This window comes from Ambystoma mexicanum, chromosome 4p (genome assembly GCF_040938575.1).
Source record: "Ambystoma mexicanum isolate Mex_15411 chromosome 4p, UKY_AmexF1_1, whole genome shotgun sequence".
Taxonomy (NCBI): domain Eukaryota; kingdom Metazoa; phylum Chordata; class Amphibia; order Caudata; family Ambystomatidae; genus Ambystoma; species Ambystoma mexicanum.
The window spans coordinates 1023774516-1023790905 of record NC_090927.1 but is presented as its reverse complement, the minus strand read 5'-3'; the positions used below and the strand labels follow the sequence as shown (position 1 = coordinate 1023790905).

General features: G+C 46.2%; 1 protein-coding gene across 3 annotated transcripts in view; it reads right to left on the bottom strand.

The window, feature by feature from the left end:
* TBC1D32 (TBC1 domain family member 32) overlaps nt 1-16390 on the bottom strand; it is a 2506374-nt gene that overhangs the window by 317199 nt on the left and 2172785 nt on the right. The gene's annotated exons all lie outside the window — the stretch shown is intronic.

Here is a 16390-nt window from a genome sequence, read left to right as displayed (position 1 = left end):
AGCTGGATTGGAAAAAGTATTGAAATTATCATTAAATTGTAGAGTAATGCTTAAACGTAACCTTGACGTAGAGCAAGGGCTAGTTAATGGAGCACTGGGCACAGTTGTAGGCTTTCAATCATACCCAGGTGATGGCAGCATTCAGTTTGTCAATATTCGCTTTGATAAACTTTCAGAAGTAAAAAGGACAGGGCGCTCAATGGCTCGATTCCTTCTCTTCAAAGACATGTATGTACGTAGAGAGCAATTTTCTCTAACTCTTGCATATGCAGTTACCATTCATAAATCCCAAGGTCTTACCCTAGAGAAAGCAATGATAGATATAGGAAAGACAGTGTTTAAGGAAGGCATGAGCTACGTAGCATTATCACGCTTATGTACACTTGACGTCTAATGCTAATAAACTTTGATTCAAGTAAAGTCAAAGCTGATATTACTTGCATTGTAGAGTACAATAGATTGGTTCACTGTGCACCCTGTAAGCGGATTCAATTCAACACTACCGCTAAATCAATGCCTAGTCTGGGATGCTGATGGAAACCCTTACTGATATATTTTTATGTCCAGTCATGTACTCTGGATGACAACCCTTATATCACATCCCTCTCTTAGAATCCCCCTGACCCCACTGAGCCAAGAAGTAGGTTTGTTTCGCAAATTAAAAGGTTTTATTTGAAAAATTAAACTATATATATATATATATATATATATATATCACACTTCTATAGTTAATTAATATTTGATAGCACACTTGTGAGGATGATCGTGATCAACAATGGATAATGTTACAGTGGTACGCTCTTTTTGATGGCTTAGAAGTGATATAGAGAGGATGAAGTAGCTGAGAATACTTTTATGGCTTCAAGGACAATGCAATGATGAATAAAATGCAGTACAGAAATAACTTGATATGATTTAGCAAAAGATAATATAATCACTTTTTCTCTGGCAATTCACCCCCCCCCTTTGCAATGTAAGAAATGGAAGGACAGCACACAGTCTTCAAGAATCCCAACAAAATGCAGTTCCCCCCTAGCAAGCTTAGAGAAAATCAGGTATGATTTTAAAACACAGGCCCAAAATGGGTGTCCAGTCATTTGGTCGACTACAAACTGGTCGACTGCAATTTGGTCGACGTCATTTGGTCGAAAACCAAATGGTCGAATTTTTTTATTTTATTTATATATGTGTTTTGTGGGTTTTCGTGTAGAAAAAAAAAGAAAGAAAAAAAAGGGGGTTGGGGGGTAAAAAAAAAGGGGTAAAAATAAAAAAAATAAAAAATTCAACCATTTGGTTTTCGACCAAATTGATTCGACCAGTTGTCCAGTTGACCAATTGTTTTCGACCAAATGACTGGCAACCCCAAAATGCTTTGAATGTGGTGGCAATGAAGTGAAATGATGCTAAAATTGATTTTAATTCCCTGTAGGAGGTACAGGGTGAGTGATATCTAGTTTATATTAGCTCAGGCTCACTTTAGCAATGCTCTATGAGTAACTAGCAGGTTAAAACGAATTTTAGCAAAGGAAAGCAAGGAGCTGCTGATTTTTACACGTGGCTGAAATTGTGCAAAATGTCAAATCGCGGCAAATTTAATTGCGTGCGTCGAGCGTAATTACGGAGGCCCTATAAGGACTAGCAAGTCAGTTCTAGGTTCATTGGAAAGATATGGCCGATTTAGTCAAGGCGGTTTTTCGGATTTGAAATTTTAAAGCTCAGAATGACAGATGACAGTTTTCAGTTTTAAAGATGACAGAATGACACGATACTAGGAGGCAGTTCTAAAAAGCTAAAATAGTTTGGATTAGATTATTTTAAACTAAGAAATTGGTTTTGGCACAGTGAGTACTCACACTATATTTTTTAAATAAGCCGTCAAGGTCTGGTCAGGTTGGACGGGACTTCCGGCGGGTGGTTCTGAAGTCCCGGCTATCTGGGTCAGCTCTGCTCTCTGGGTCTGTCAAGCACCGGTTCTGCTCACAACGGTCTGGTTTGTGGTTCTCTCTGGTTCCAGATACAGCACTGCTTTCTGGGTACTGCTACAGGTTCTTGCAACAGTTCTTGGCAAAAATTCAAACAGCTTGCCCGGCTGTTGAATAGTTTGGTTGGCTTTGAGTCCTGCTGAAGAGGATTCAGCTTGTGGATTCAGGCCTCTCTACTACATATTCTGGAGTTAATTTCTGCTACAGGTTCTGGAGATTGATGGATTTGAAGTCTGGATCTCTGGATGTGAAGTCTGAAGTCTCCCGGCAAAGCGTCCCGCAAGAAAGTGGAAAGTGAATGTCCCCACCTGTCCTGCACTGTCTGCTTTTATGTGTTGAGAAAGTGGGTGTGTGCATTGGTCATAACCAAACCTGCCCCTCTCACTTATCATTGGCCAGTTCCTCCTCTCTCCCTTGATTGGGGGAAGGAAATGTGAGTCAGAGTGATGCTGTAGGTTTTATGGTCCGAGGATCCTTCCCCTGTCAAATTGCACACAAATCTATATTTGATCCAAACACACATTTATCTATGTACCATTTTTCTAATATTATAGGTCCAGTTAACATATTTTCTGTAGTACCAAACCATCCAATCCCTATCTTTGTACGATGTCGTGTCCACTGATGACAGAATTCTCCCCTTTTCATCCAGATAACGACCTTTAAACCTTTCCAGATTTGACACAACTGTACACCCCCCTTCTACACACCTTCCAGTAAATTTTCATTTGTCTAGCTTAAACACAGTGTCTGCAATATCAATAAATAGCGGGGTTCTGCCTCAGAACATGGTACAGAGTCCTAACGCCTTTTAAAATGTGCACAGAAAAATCCCAAGAATAATGATATTATTTATATAATTTTGACCAGTCCGCACTATGAGTTATCTATCTTTTTAAAATGATGCCCTGGTCAAAAAGGGGTGTGGCTTCCCACATCACATGGTGGAATAACTGGTTTATCCACTTCCCCCAAGCTCAGCTGGCTCTCACAGGCACTGTCCCTCCCAGTTTCTCCCAAGAGGAAGCCATTTTACGACCCCCCCAATATAACATTTGCCTGAGCCCAGGACAGGGCTTTGTTCAACTTCCTGCAGTCTGCAGGTACCCTTCCCTTAATTCAATCAGAGAGGTGTGATCTCCTTTTGGTGAGGGTAGCAGGATGCAGCCAGGCCTGGGAAGAGTTGTTGAGCCAGTTCAACTCCCGTCGGGGGTAGTTGTCAGGCAGAATTCAATTTCTTTAAGACAAGCTTCAGCTAAATGTCCTGTTTGTTCCCAGTTTAAATCAAACTTACAATTTTTACACATGCAGCTAGAATGCTGATTCTAAGTTCAAAACCATGACATTTAACAGTTGCAAACTATGTGACACTCAAAAGTAGGTCACTCATTTAATTTAAACATTTCGATTTTAGTGGTTTTAAATCCAATTTCAATTAAGCTGCTGACATCCACAGCTCAGCCAGTTTTGTTATAAACATTGTTTTGGGCTCTTCATTTTACCAGATTTTGTATGCACACAACACTTCATTCTGCCAAATGTCTGCTGGTGTTCAGTAAGATTTTTGAATATCCTGCAATGTTCGAAATAGGCACTTTGAGCTTGCATTCAGGAAAACAAAGGCGATTTTAAGGCGCTTTTGGTCTAACAACACTGTTATTTTTCCTTTGACACCACCTTTCACCCCTGGCGCTTCCGGTCCATCATGCTGGCACTGGTGGGTGGCAGGTTAGACAACCATTTTGGGGTGCGCACAACCGCACGGTTTTCCTGGTTCTGGGATGGAATGATGGGCGGCGACAGCTCATCCCCACATCCACCCAGTCTATTGATTTAGTTTTGTTCTGGGATAGAATGATGGGTGGCGACAGCTCATCCCCACATCTACCCTGTCTAATAATTCAACATGGGTCAAAACCCTTGACAAACCACCCCGCCCGACTGCCCTTTGAATTTGTGTCGAGGGGGAGTCGGGTGCAAAGAATGTTTTGATCCACACGCTGGTATGTCCGCATCATCTTCTCCCAATTCTGTAGATGGCACAGTTCTGCATCTTTTCCTCCATCCGGTTGGATCGATCGGTTCTCCTCGCCGGTCCTGATGGGAATATTGGGCGGTACCCCGGTCCCCTCGGATCTTTGCTCCCGGTCCCTGGGTCGTTCTCCTTGGTCAGTCTCCATGGTTTCATCTCTCCTAGGACGACAAAGCAAAAGCGGCAATACCTATTCATAGACATTTTTCCACCACTATTGATATAGTGGGGCGACATATACATTTTATAAATCACAAGAATAGATCATAGCATTCTTATTTTGAAAAACAAGATATCATCATGAAACATTTTTTTTTCTCAATCATAATATTTTAGAGACTATATGTGGGATATTTTAGGATGGGAACTGAAATAATCTGGAGCAGTCCCCTCTGGTATTGCAGAGGACTCCTCCAGTTGCTGCAGAGTGTGCCTGGGATGGCAACACTTTAGCTGATTTATATGTACCCACTTGTTTTCCCCTTCCACCAGACTACCTTTGGGGATGCGGATCTTATACGCTATAGGGGAGATCTTGTCTATAATTTCAAAGGGTCCCTTCCATGTAGGCAACAATTTTCGCTGTTTGGCCTGGTTTCTTTGGAAATTGTATAGATAGACCCGGTCTCCCACATCATATTCCTTCCTGGTGGTTTTCAAATCATGGTGCGTTTTCATACTCTCAGCTGATCTTTCTAGATTCCGCTGAGCATAGGCAAAAGCATGTTGGAGGTGTTTCCTTAAATTCTCCACATACTCATGAGTTGTGGAGGCATTTATCAACGTTTGCTCTTGGGTTCTGTAGAGCAAATGCTGGGGAAGCACCATCTTGCGTCCAGTCATCAACTCAAATGGTGACATTTTAGTTGCAGATGAAGGGGTAGATCTGATGGCCATTAGGACCAGAGGTAGTCGGATATCCCAACTTGGCCCAGAATCTGCCACAAACTTTTTTAAGATGCTCACAATGGTTCGGTTGTATCTCTCCACTGCTCCAGAAGAAGCTGGCCTGTAAGCAATATGTAGCTTCCCTTTGACCCCCAGTATCTCCCACATCTTTGTCATTACTTCACTGGTGAAGTGGCTACCCCTGTCTGACTCAATCCTTTGAGGTAGACCAAACCGGGAAAAGATGTGGTTAATCATCAGGGCAGCTGCTGTTTCTGCCTTGCAGTTTGGGGCCGGGAGACATTCCACCCACTTGGTAAACAAGCATGTAACAGTCAACATGTACTTGTTTCCTCTAGATGAGCGAATTACAGGGCCTACAAAGTCGATTTGCAAATCTGACCATGGCAGTGTCATCCCCCTCTTTTGGAGAGGCGCACGGTGTGTGGGGGATGATGGCTGAAACTGTGCACACACAAGACACCCCTTCAAGTATTGGTCGAGGTCCTGCCCCATGTGTGGCCAGTATGTAATCTCTCTTAAGATCTCAAGTGTTGTGTGAAACCCCCTATGACCGGCGGTGGCCGCATCATGGGCGTGACTTAACATCAGGCTTCGGAATGAGGTGGGAACCACCCACTGATCATGGCCAGCTTGGGATTTCCTTACCAACAAACCGTCTTGGATTCTGAACCTTTTTGGACATTTCATCATCACTCTTAGGTCCTCTTTCCCAATGTAATCGGTATCCGTTAGGGGAAAGTTCTCAGGGTCCTCAAGGCGTTGGTAAAACTTACCAATGATTGGATCCCCCTTCTGAGCTGTAATTAAATCAGCATCAGGGGTCTCCTTACTCCATTGGGCAGTTGAAAGATCATTGTGAGCATTTGTTTGGGACCTAGTGATAGCAGTGACCTGGACTTCCCCCAACAAGGACTCTGTTTCTATTTGATCCCCTTGGATGGCCCCAGTTTTGGCCAGCTGATCAGCTAAGTCATTTCCAGTTTTGTCTGGTCCCTCTACTTTGGAATGACCCTTGATCTTTTTCCAGTAGATGGTCATCCCATTCGATGTTACCAGATCATCAATATTCTGGATTAACTTCCCATGCTTCAGGGGTTTGTTATTAGCACATAACATGCCTCTGGTTTTCCAATTGAGCAGGTGCTCCGCGAACCCATTCCGTACATAATCCGAATCTGTGATTATGACCAGTTCGTGGAGTTGATGTTGGACAGCAGTGAGGATGGCCTGATGCACAGCCATCAACTCTGCCACCTGACTACTTCGGGGACCAATTTTGTATCCAGCAGAGGGTTCTGGGGACTCATTCACCCATGCGTTCCCTACGCCGGCCACAAGTTCTTTTTCCCCGTTGTTGTCAACATGGTAAGAGCATCCATCCACATAGACAGTGGGCATTCCCTCACACTTGTCTTCTTCAAAGACTTTGTGTGGGGAATTAAGGTATGCCTCCATGTTGTCCTTGATTTTTAGACTTTCGTCCTCAAGACAGTTTTCTCTGGCACAATCATGCAAGTCAGCCAGGCCTTGCGCGAGGGTACTCTTCTTGTTTTGGCCATATCTGACCTCCACAGGAAAACCTTGCATTGACAGAATCCAGGAAGTAATTCGGGAATTACTCACATTTCCGGCCCGGATTCTGTCACTTTGGAGATATTGCAGAGGCTGGTGTGGAGTCTCCACTATGATGTGTTCCCCCTGGATAAACGGGCGGTAATTCTTCAATGCCCACACCGTTGCCAGGAGTGCCTTCTCACAATTGTTGAATTTTTCCTCCACAGAGGATAAAGTTTTGCTCGCATAGGAGATTACTTTATTGACCTTGTCATGCTTTTGGTATAATACTGCCGTCAAGCATGTATTAGAGAACCCTGTCTCCAGGAAGAACTCATTGTTTCTGACAGGGTAAGGTAGGCAAGGCGCTTGTGAGAGGCTTCTTTTGAGTTGTCTTACTGCCTCGGATTGTTCTGGACCCCATTCCCACTTGACCCCCCCTTCAAGAGATGAATCAGGGGTCTGGTGATCTCTGCGTAGCCCTCAATGAACTTTCTGCTGTAATTAGTCAGTCCAAGGAGGCTCCTTGGTTCCCACAGAGTTGTGGGATCCTTCAGTTTCTGAAGTGCTTCCACTTTCTTTTCTTGGGGACAGAGACCCTGAGGAGTAATCTCATGCCCCAAGAAATTAACACGGGTTCTACACCACTGTGCTTTCTGAAAGAAAAGTTTTGCTCCGGCGGCCCTCAACTGTGTCCGAACATAACGGATCTCTGCTATGTGTTCTTCCACAGATGAACTTTTGATGAGGACATCATCTACATAAGCCAGGTTACCCCTCGCACCCAGGTCGGGCATGCCCTTATGTAGGAAAATGTTGAATTCATTGCCGGAGTTGAGGTATCCGAAGGGAGTCCGGGTCCATGTGTACTGCTGGCCCCCAAAGGTAAAAGCCAGTTTGTATTGGTCCTCCCTACTGACAGGCACGGTCCAGTATCCATTGGTCAGGTCTATTGCTGTGAATACCTGTGACCCCTGGATCTGGGCCAGCCCTTGGTCAATGTAGGGCAGAGGCCATCGGGAAGTATGGACCCGTTTGTTGAGCTCCCTAAGGTCGGCGCAGAGTCTCCACTGGACGTTTGGCTTCAATATTCCCAGCACCGGATTATTGAAAGTGCTGTGGACTGGACGGATTATTCCCCGGGACTCAAGGTTCTTAATTATTTCAGTAAGGGACTCCATGGATGCGAGAGGCAAGCGATATTGCTTCACAAACACTGGAGTCATGCCAGGGTCCGTGGGAATTGTTGTTGTGTGGATTTCGGTGCGACCACAGTCATATGAGACTACCGCAAAGAGATCTTGGAAATCCAAGAAAACTTGTTTCAACTTTTGCTTCTGTTCCGGAGTCACGCAGGCATCAGCCAGATTGACTCTCTCTTCCACCATCTGCCTGAAGACTGGAAAGACTTCTGGTTTGGCTATCTCAGTGGCCTCCTCCAGCTGGGTGGAGAAGTCCCTGGTCAGAGTGCTGATTTGGACTGGAGGCTTCAGGTGGGAAAGGCAGCCCTCATGGACCTGGAAAATCACCTCATCCCTCCTGAAGTCACAAGTCACATCTTCCTTACCATAAGGGCAAGAAGTGTACACCAGGAAGTTCCCCCCATGCCGGGTGAAAATCCTGTCTTGTGTTGTATTGTCCTCACTGTCAAAACAGTCCTTGGGGATTGGACCTAACAGTTCATTTCCTAAATCAATGGAGAAATGTCGGTCATCAACCGCCATTCCAATAATGGTGCCTGCGGCTAGAGTAATGCTCTTTAAGTCGCTGTTATCCACCTCTATTGGAATGGTGTCATGTTCTATGTTGACTAATGGTGTTGGGTTTACCCGTAACCCTTGCTGTTGGAGAGAAGCATTTAGATGAATATAAGCATCAGGGTTTTTCAATTTTTGTCCTCTTTTAACTTTCACTTCCAGGGAGAATTGTCGGGTCCTTTCTGGGATGGTGACTTCCTCTTTAATCTGAATTTCAACTGCATAAGGTAGCAATTGAGCTGACCTAAATGCTTCTTCTGAATTATCAAAGCCCATGGGATTATCTGCTAATCGGGACCAAGCTTTGAAGTTTATTAGGTCCAAATTAATGTCAAAGCGATTGAGAATGTCACTGCCTAAGTAAAAGGTGGCAGTGACGTCTCGCACAACCCAACAATTATGGACTATGCTCTTGTTGCCAATGGAGATTTTGAGCATACACCTGCTTGGCAGGAGATGTTTGGAATTAGGTGCTTCCAGGTCCATTTCCCATTTGTCTATCAGTTTCAATGTGGGAATGGCTGGATCTTTTGGGAGTTGTATGAACATGGCTTCGCTAATGAAGCTCTTACCGTTGTTCACACACACTCAAGCGAGAACAGAGTCCTTCCCATCATTTAACTGAACAGGGATGAACAACTGCTCTCCAATTTGCTGAATATCAACCAGGGTCTGAGCTGATTTCACATCTTTCTGGACTATAGGAGTGGGAGTGTCTGATTGTGGATTGGTAAAGAATTTCAGAGTGTTTCCTTCCAGTGTGGAATACCACCTTAAACTGGAAGGAAGGTTGATTTTCAGAAATAGAGAGGACCCCCCATCACCAGTCTGTTGCCCTACTGCTATTACTGTCACGTCTGGAATTTGGTTGTTCTGGAAGTGAAATTCTACTTGGTCAGATTTTTGTTCAACCATGTGGCAGGTGCCGTTTAAACTAACATGGTTGACACTCTGTTTTAATTTTATTGGTCGGCTAGTCTGGGTCCAGAGGTCCTTGTTTACAAAATCTATTAGGGGTGACAACCTTCTCAGGAGGTCATTCCCTAGTAAACAAGGGGTGCCCTCTGGAGTCACTACTATGACCTGGTGTTTAACCTTGTGTCGCCCAATTTTGATGTCCAAATCTGCAGTCCCCTCAACAGGAATTTCCTTCCCGTCAAAGTTCTGCAGTTGTCCAGGAAGAGAGGTGAGAGGAATACGGTAATTCTCCCCCCTTCCTGAATTTAGTTCATCAAAGGCCCTTTTGGACAGAAGGGTAGCTTGGGATCCAGTGTCCACCAGTGCCAAAATTGTACCCTGCCCCTGTACTTGTACCGGGGCATAGTATCTTCCCTCCTTCTCCTCAAGGGGGCACAGATAATGCACATTTTTGGACAACTGGTGGGCTAATTTTCTGGTTTTGGACATTGAAAGAGAAGAAATTTGGGCAGAATTCTGCGGAGAGCCTTGGGAATCTGAAAGAAAAAGTTGGCAACTGGAAATGGTTTTGGGTTCTGGCCATCCCCCCCCTTTTTGGAGGCAGTCATCAGGATGGGTTTGACCCATGGGATTTTGGTATTGTTGGTACTGGGATAGAATGATGGGCGGCGACAGCTCAATCCCCACATCTACCCAGTCTGTTGATTCGGTTTTAGGTTCCCCTGGTTCCGGTTCTGGGCCGCCCCTGCCTTTTGGGAGGCAGTCACCAGGATGGGTTTGAACCAGGGGTTTTTGGTTTTGTTGGTTCTGGGATAGGATGATGGGCGGCGACAGCTCAATCCCCACATCTACCCAGTCTCGATTGGAATCTCTTGGGAGGAGTTCCCCCATCTCTGAAGGAGAAGATCCTTTCCCCAGGATCCTCTGAGGATCCCTCTCCCTCAAATTGGAAGACCTGTACCTCCTCCACAAAGTGGGTCTGTTTGGGTCCTTCGTTTCTCCTACCTCCTCTCGGCTCTTTGGGTGGCAGACTTTCAGGGGTAGGAGATTTTGTTTCCGGTTCCTGGTTTTCCAGGGGCTGTTTACAAGTTGGGAAGGAAGCTTCCTCCAAGGCTTTACACCCCCCTTCCCCTTGTGCCTCCTCCCTGGGAACCGGTGGGTTATCGGGGTGCTGCCCCCGTCATTGTTCTGGAGCACCAGGCCCAGAGTTTGGGGCATTCTGCGGTGGCATGCTCATCTGAGGGTTCTGTTGAGCCCTCAGTATGTGACCCAGATCCCGTGCCATATTTTGGACCTGGCGCTCAAGTTGTGAAACCCGCTCAGGCTGATACGGGGCTCTATTTTCTCCCCTGGGCTGATCCCGGGAAGGGTAGCTATCCCTTCTCTGGCAATACCCCGGATTGGGAAGATTTGGGTACCCCTCCACCCTTGGACTCCCCTCTCCCGGATTAGGTGGTCTGGGCTCAGGGAATTGTGGAAAGAAGGATGGATGGTTTTGGGGTTGGAAATTTGGTGGATACCTGGGAAAAAAGTTCTGCCCAGGGTTTGGGGAATTTCTACCCTCCTGTGGGAAGCTAGGAGGGAAGTTCCCTGGGTCAGGTGCTTGGCTGGATCCCCCCCCTTGGGGTGGGGGAGTTCACACATAACCCAGGATGGGTCTGTTTCCCTTGTAGCGGGGACTTACAAAATCAGGGGAGCGGGGGACCCCATTTGTGGGACAACCTCCTCGACTCCCTGTCTGTGACTGGCCCGAGGGCCTTCTGGGCTGTGAATTATTTGGTGCAGGCAGGTTTTTAGGCCCCCCCATCTCCAAATCTAAAACGGGGGCAACCTTTACCTCTGCCACCTTGGCAGCAGCAGGGGTGCTGTTGGTTTTGGGGTTTTTCTGCGCTTAACTTTTATTTTCTATGGGCTTCCGCACCTCATAGATCCGGGTGGCTTGCTCAATGAACCAGTCTAAAGATCTTTTCTCGTGAAAATCTCTCACGAGCTGGGTCATTATGTACTTGGGAAGAGCATGGAAGAATGTGTTGATGAATTCTCTGCTGTCCGTGCGCACCCTTCTGGTGGTCTGTGCAAAGGCACGCTTCAATTCTTGCACAAATTCTTGTGGGGCCTGATCCTCCCCACATTGCAAATTGTAGGCTGCCTTGCGAGCCTCTTGGGGATTTCTATGTACAGAAAAATGTTTCAAGATAGCCGCCCTATATGTGGACCATCTTGAATGGTTTTGGTCCTCCAGCCCCGCAAAGAAACTGGAGTATTCAGGGGAGAATGTCCACCTGACGTACTGGATGCAGCTACTGCTGTCCTTCAAATGGAAAGTCTCCATCATTTGCTCATAGAGCTCCAAGTGTTCCCAAACAGAATACTTGACGTTCTTATGATAAGGCGTGATAACACTCCCGATTGCCTTAATCTGTTTTAAGGGGTCCTTAAGCAAGGCCCTTTTCACCTTATTGGCCTTTTTGGTTCGGGTAACCCTGGTCCATTCATCCTCTGATTCAGAAGCACTGCTCCCAGAGGTACCCGTCTGATCTTCCAGGTTTTCCCGGATTCTGCGAGCCTGGGAATAGCTGGCGGAATGTGGGGACCTGGTCTCCTGTGTCCTGTGACGCTCAGAGAAGTCTTCAGATCCCTCCTTGCTACCAGGATTTGATGGGTACCCTCTCCAGTGACCTAACTGGACAGAGGTTTTTAGGATGCCCTTAGGGGGCCTAATTTCCTGGGGTTCCCCACTAAATTGCACTGTGTTAGGGAGAATTCTCTGTTTAGGCTGAATTCCCTAACCTAGTGAGTTCCCCAGCAGCTTTGCTGGATTTTTGGGGTTTATTTTTTTCTCCTGCCAAGAGTGAGACTCTTTTACCCTCACTCTTGGACATGATTTGAGAGTGTTTCTGTGACTTGCTATGTGCTTATGGGCTAGGGGGTATTTTTTCCCCATAGGCTATCATTGGTTTTTTGAATGTGTGTTACACAGCACCCTCAGTGCAGTAACACAGGGGTGTCATAGAGACCCCCAAACATAGACTCCACACCCTGGGACTGACTACTGTCTCCCTGGGTCTGTAAAGTCACCATTGACTTTACTAGTCTTAACTTAGGAACTTAACCAGTACAAACCATCTTACTGTGGAAGTACTGGTAGGGGCAATTAGATTGCCCCTGGGTCTGTTGTCGAGGGGGTACTGTCCCGTCCCCCTTTGCCGAGTTCTGGTTGGTGGCAGTGGATACCACGGAAATATTCCACCGGAATATTTCCCAATGGGATTTCCCATTGTTTTTAATGCACCACTTTTTGGTGCAATGTTAAAGATACCGCCGGTTTATTTATTTAATATAAATTCACCGGTTGGGAGTTTTCGCCGGAACTCTCGCCGAAATGGCGTCTAGGTTCACTTCAGTAACCCTGAACCCGAGTCGAGCCTTTGTTCCACTTTTGGCGGGCTTCTGCACAGAAGCCCTCCACAGTGGTGCCATTCTGTCTGGGTACCACAGGAAGTGTGGGAGGGGGTTTAGGCACCCTGGACTGAGTTGCCTTGCCAACTCATGTCGCACTCTGGTGTGATTGGCCCAAGTGGTGAGCCACCCCGCTCACCACTTAGCATGTTTGAGTGACAGCTAGGCTGTATGAATGGGGGTTTGCTGCATAAAAGCAGGGTTTTTGGGACTGGTTCTTCAGAAGTCGCCACAGGACCTAAGAAGCCAAAGAGGGAGAAGCCGAGACGACCTGCCAAGACGACACCACCGGTGAAGCCCTACGGAACCGTCTCACCACTTTTTCCGACGACAGAGGAGATCTCCCGCCGGAGAGTCTCCTTGCCTTAACTGGTGGGGACAACCAGTTGCTGCCTTCTTTTCGCCGTCCCGAAGCATCTCGTGGCCGACTTGCCTGTGCCAAGCACCCCGGCAAACGGGATACCACTTTTTACCTCAACCGCGAAAGGGGGGTAAACTCCTTTGTGACCGGAAAACTCCACGGCTGGTCTCATCCCTGGTAGTGCAACGACCTGCAGCTTTCCTCCACGTTGAGATCACCTCTTCCCCTGGACGACGCCGCAACTTGCACCCACTACCAGGAACAACTACCACCGCTGGAGGATCCTTTCCACTTTTAAAGGTACTGTGTTCCGCCCGGCTTCCCTTGCCACCGATTGTACGGGGTAGATTTAGTCCTCGGCTCTCGACCCTGGGTAAGCCTGGGACACCCTAACTAAACTTTTTCTAAACTCAGTAAAACCTTTTCTACTCACCTGCAAAGACTTGTGACATTGTGTGATCTTGGGCATATTTTCGCCCGGCTCTCTCTAAAGCGGGCTTCGAACCAATTCTCCTTGCTCCACAGTTGACTGCCTTTGCTAACCTTATGTGAAAAGTGCTTTACCTTGCTGCTTTCATTACTTCTGTTTTTTCCCTGCCTTTTTTAATAACTTGTTGGAGTGCCATCTGACGTTAAGCGCTCACCTCTGTTTGGAAATAAGTGGGGTTAACTTAGACTTGTCCAACAAATGACTAGGGATGTACATATAAGTAATAGTGACTGTGTTTTGACTTACTTACCTTTTTCTGTGCTAGTGTAATTTATGAGTGTGCCTTTAAAATAAATAAGTATATACTTTTACACCTAGCTCTGGTCAGTGTTTGCTTGTACTACTGTGCCTCTGTACCTATCCTGTATCCTCTATATACTGCCTAACTCTTCTTGAGGGAAGTCTGACTGCTCAGCCACAGCTACCACAGTGAATCTGTGTGGTGCAGACTGCTACCAAGTGGGTTTACTGCCAACACCTGTAATCTTAAATCTTTTGCAGTGGTCCCAGAGGGAACTGCACAGGTTTCTGCTTAACACTGGTGTACAGCGGTGGGATTTGTATTGAGTATACACTTTAGTGTACTTTTGAGATACCTTAGTGCAACTAACCACAAAGCTTAAGCACAAGAAAGAAAGTCATTTTCTAACCTGTCTACTATGGAAAGTTATAGTCAAGAATCCCTTGCTACAAAAACTGCTGATTGTCTAAGACTTCTCTGTAAGCATAAGAATCTCATGACTAAAGGAAAGAAAATGGAGCTAATAGAAAGGTTGTTAGAAAACCAAAGTCTGGATGATGGTTCAGAGGAACCTATCACTCCAGCAAATGTAGAGAACAGCAATGATATTAATATTGAACAAAGTATTGATGATCTTGAGTCAGAACCAGAAGAGGAGGATGAAACAGTTGTAGATGTTCCCTCTAGGCCTCTGTCTGCTCTACCAGCTGTACCTACTGGACCTTTGCCAGGTCCCACATTTAACCCTCAATACTTTGAACTAGAGAAAATGAAAATTGAATTAGAGTACCAGAAACTTAGTGCTCAAACTGACAAAGAACTAAGGCTAAGAGAAATGGAGCTTAAGTACGAGCTAGAAATGAAAAAATTGTCTGTTGAGAATGCTTCTCTCTCTGGCCCCTCTAGAAGTTCCAGTCCTAAAAGACCCAGGATGCCTAAGGAATTGATTGGTATGTATGAGCCTAAATTGGATGTGTTGGATTGGTTGTCTATGTTTGAGTATAATCATGGGCTCCAGAACATCACAGGTAATGAGTTACTCACCTGGTTGTTCTCTAGGCTTCCCCCTGTTGCAACTGATGCGGTAATGGAGTTGGGGGAGGAGGATAGGAAAGAGTATGAATGTGTGAAACTAGCTATGATAGCTAGATTTGGGAAGACCCCTTCCCAGTATCTTAAGAGGTTTAGGAGCCTCAAAACGCATGATGGTACCCCTTGGGCTACCTGGGTGTGTGAAGGGTTGAAAAACTTAGAGGGATGGATTAAGGGCTACAAAGTGAACACTTATGAAGGAATGAGGAATCGTGTAATGATGGAGTCAATTTATGATGCCTGCTCTCCTGAGCTCAGACAGCACTTGGCTGATTCACGGGAATTAGATCCTAGGAAGCTAGCTAAGGCTGCTGACTTGTGGGTTGCCAACAGGGCTACTCACAAGGATTCTGGGGTAACTCAAAAGAAGGATGAGGGAAGACAGCCTAAGAAAGACTCCAAAGAGAATTCTAATAATTCCAATTCCAAAGAGGGCCCCAAACCAAACCATAAGGGTAAGCCACCCGGGAAACCACAGCAGAGTAGTATACCTTCTGGTGCTAAACCAGAAGGAGGTCAGAACAAGCTTCCATTCCAAAGGACCTTTGGGGCCTGTTATGTTTGTAAGGCTACTGACCATGTGAAAGGAGATGCCAGATGTAAGGGTAAACCTTCAGGGGTCCAACTTGTCTCCTTAGCCTTCGCTCCAGAAGAGGAAGTCACTATGGCAAGTGGAAACTTTCTACTACTGGCTGATGAACCCACTGGAGTCTCAGCCAGTGTTTCTTTAGTCTCTCTGGGGTTGTGGGAACAACAGAATTTAGATGTGTATAATTCTATCCCAGATAATACTAAAGAGTATTATAAGGACAGTGTCCACGTGAATGGTCAGGAGACTCCTGCCATCAGGGACACTGGGGCCAGCATAACTGTGGTGGATGAATCATTTTTCAAGGCAGAGGATGTTGCTAAGGCACCCAAATGCCTCACCAAGTTAGCTGGAGGGCCTGTGCAGATGTGTCCCCAGTTACCAGTTCTCATCCAGTGTAATGATATGGCTGTGAAGATACCTGTCAGTATACAATGTGAAGTACCAGGAAGAGTTCTGTTGGGAAATGACCTGAAAGCTCTTGGAGTTGTGTCACATACCCCCAGACCTCCTAGTAAAAGGTTACAGGAGCTCACCAAACCTGCAAGAGAGAAAACCCTGCGAGGTTTATCTCGGGAGATGATGACAGAAATCACTCCTCTCCCACTGGAGCAACTTACTGCAGTAACTACCAGATCAGGAGCAAAGGGGCAACCCAAGACTCCTAGGAAAAAGCCTACAGCAAGCACTCCAGTGCTTCCAAGAAGGACTTCCCCGAGGTTGTCCAAAGTTACACCTGTAACTCCACCTCCAGCTGAGGCTGAGAGGGAGGTAAAACCCTGTCTGGTTGAACTAGACTCTGAGGAAGAGCTAGTAGGAGGCCCAGAACTTATGGGAGATCTGGACCCGGCTGACCATCCTGAGCTGCAGTCTTTACTGGCAGAAGGTGGACCCAGCAGGACAGCTTTTCGTAAGGGACAAAGAGAATGTCCAACTCTGGAGGGTCTCCGCCAGCAGGCTGCTTCTCAGGCTGATGGGCAAGAGCCTGGGAAGTATAGGTTAC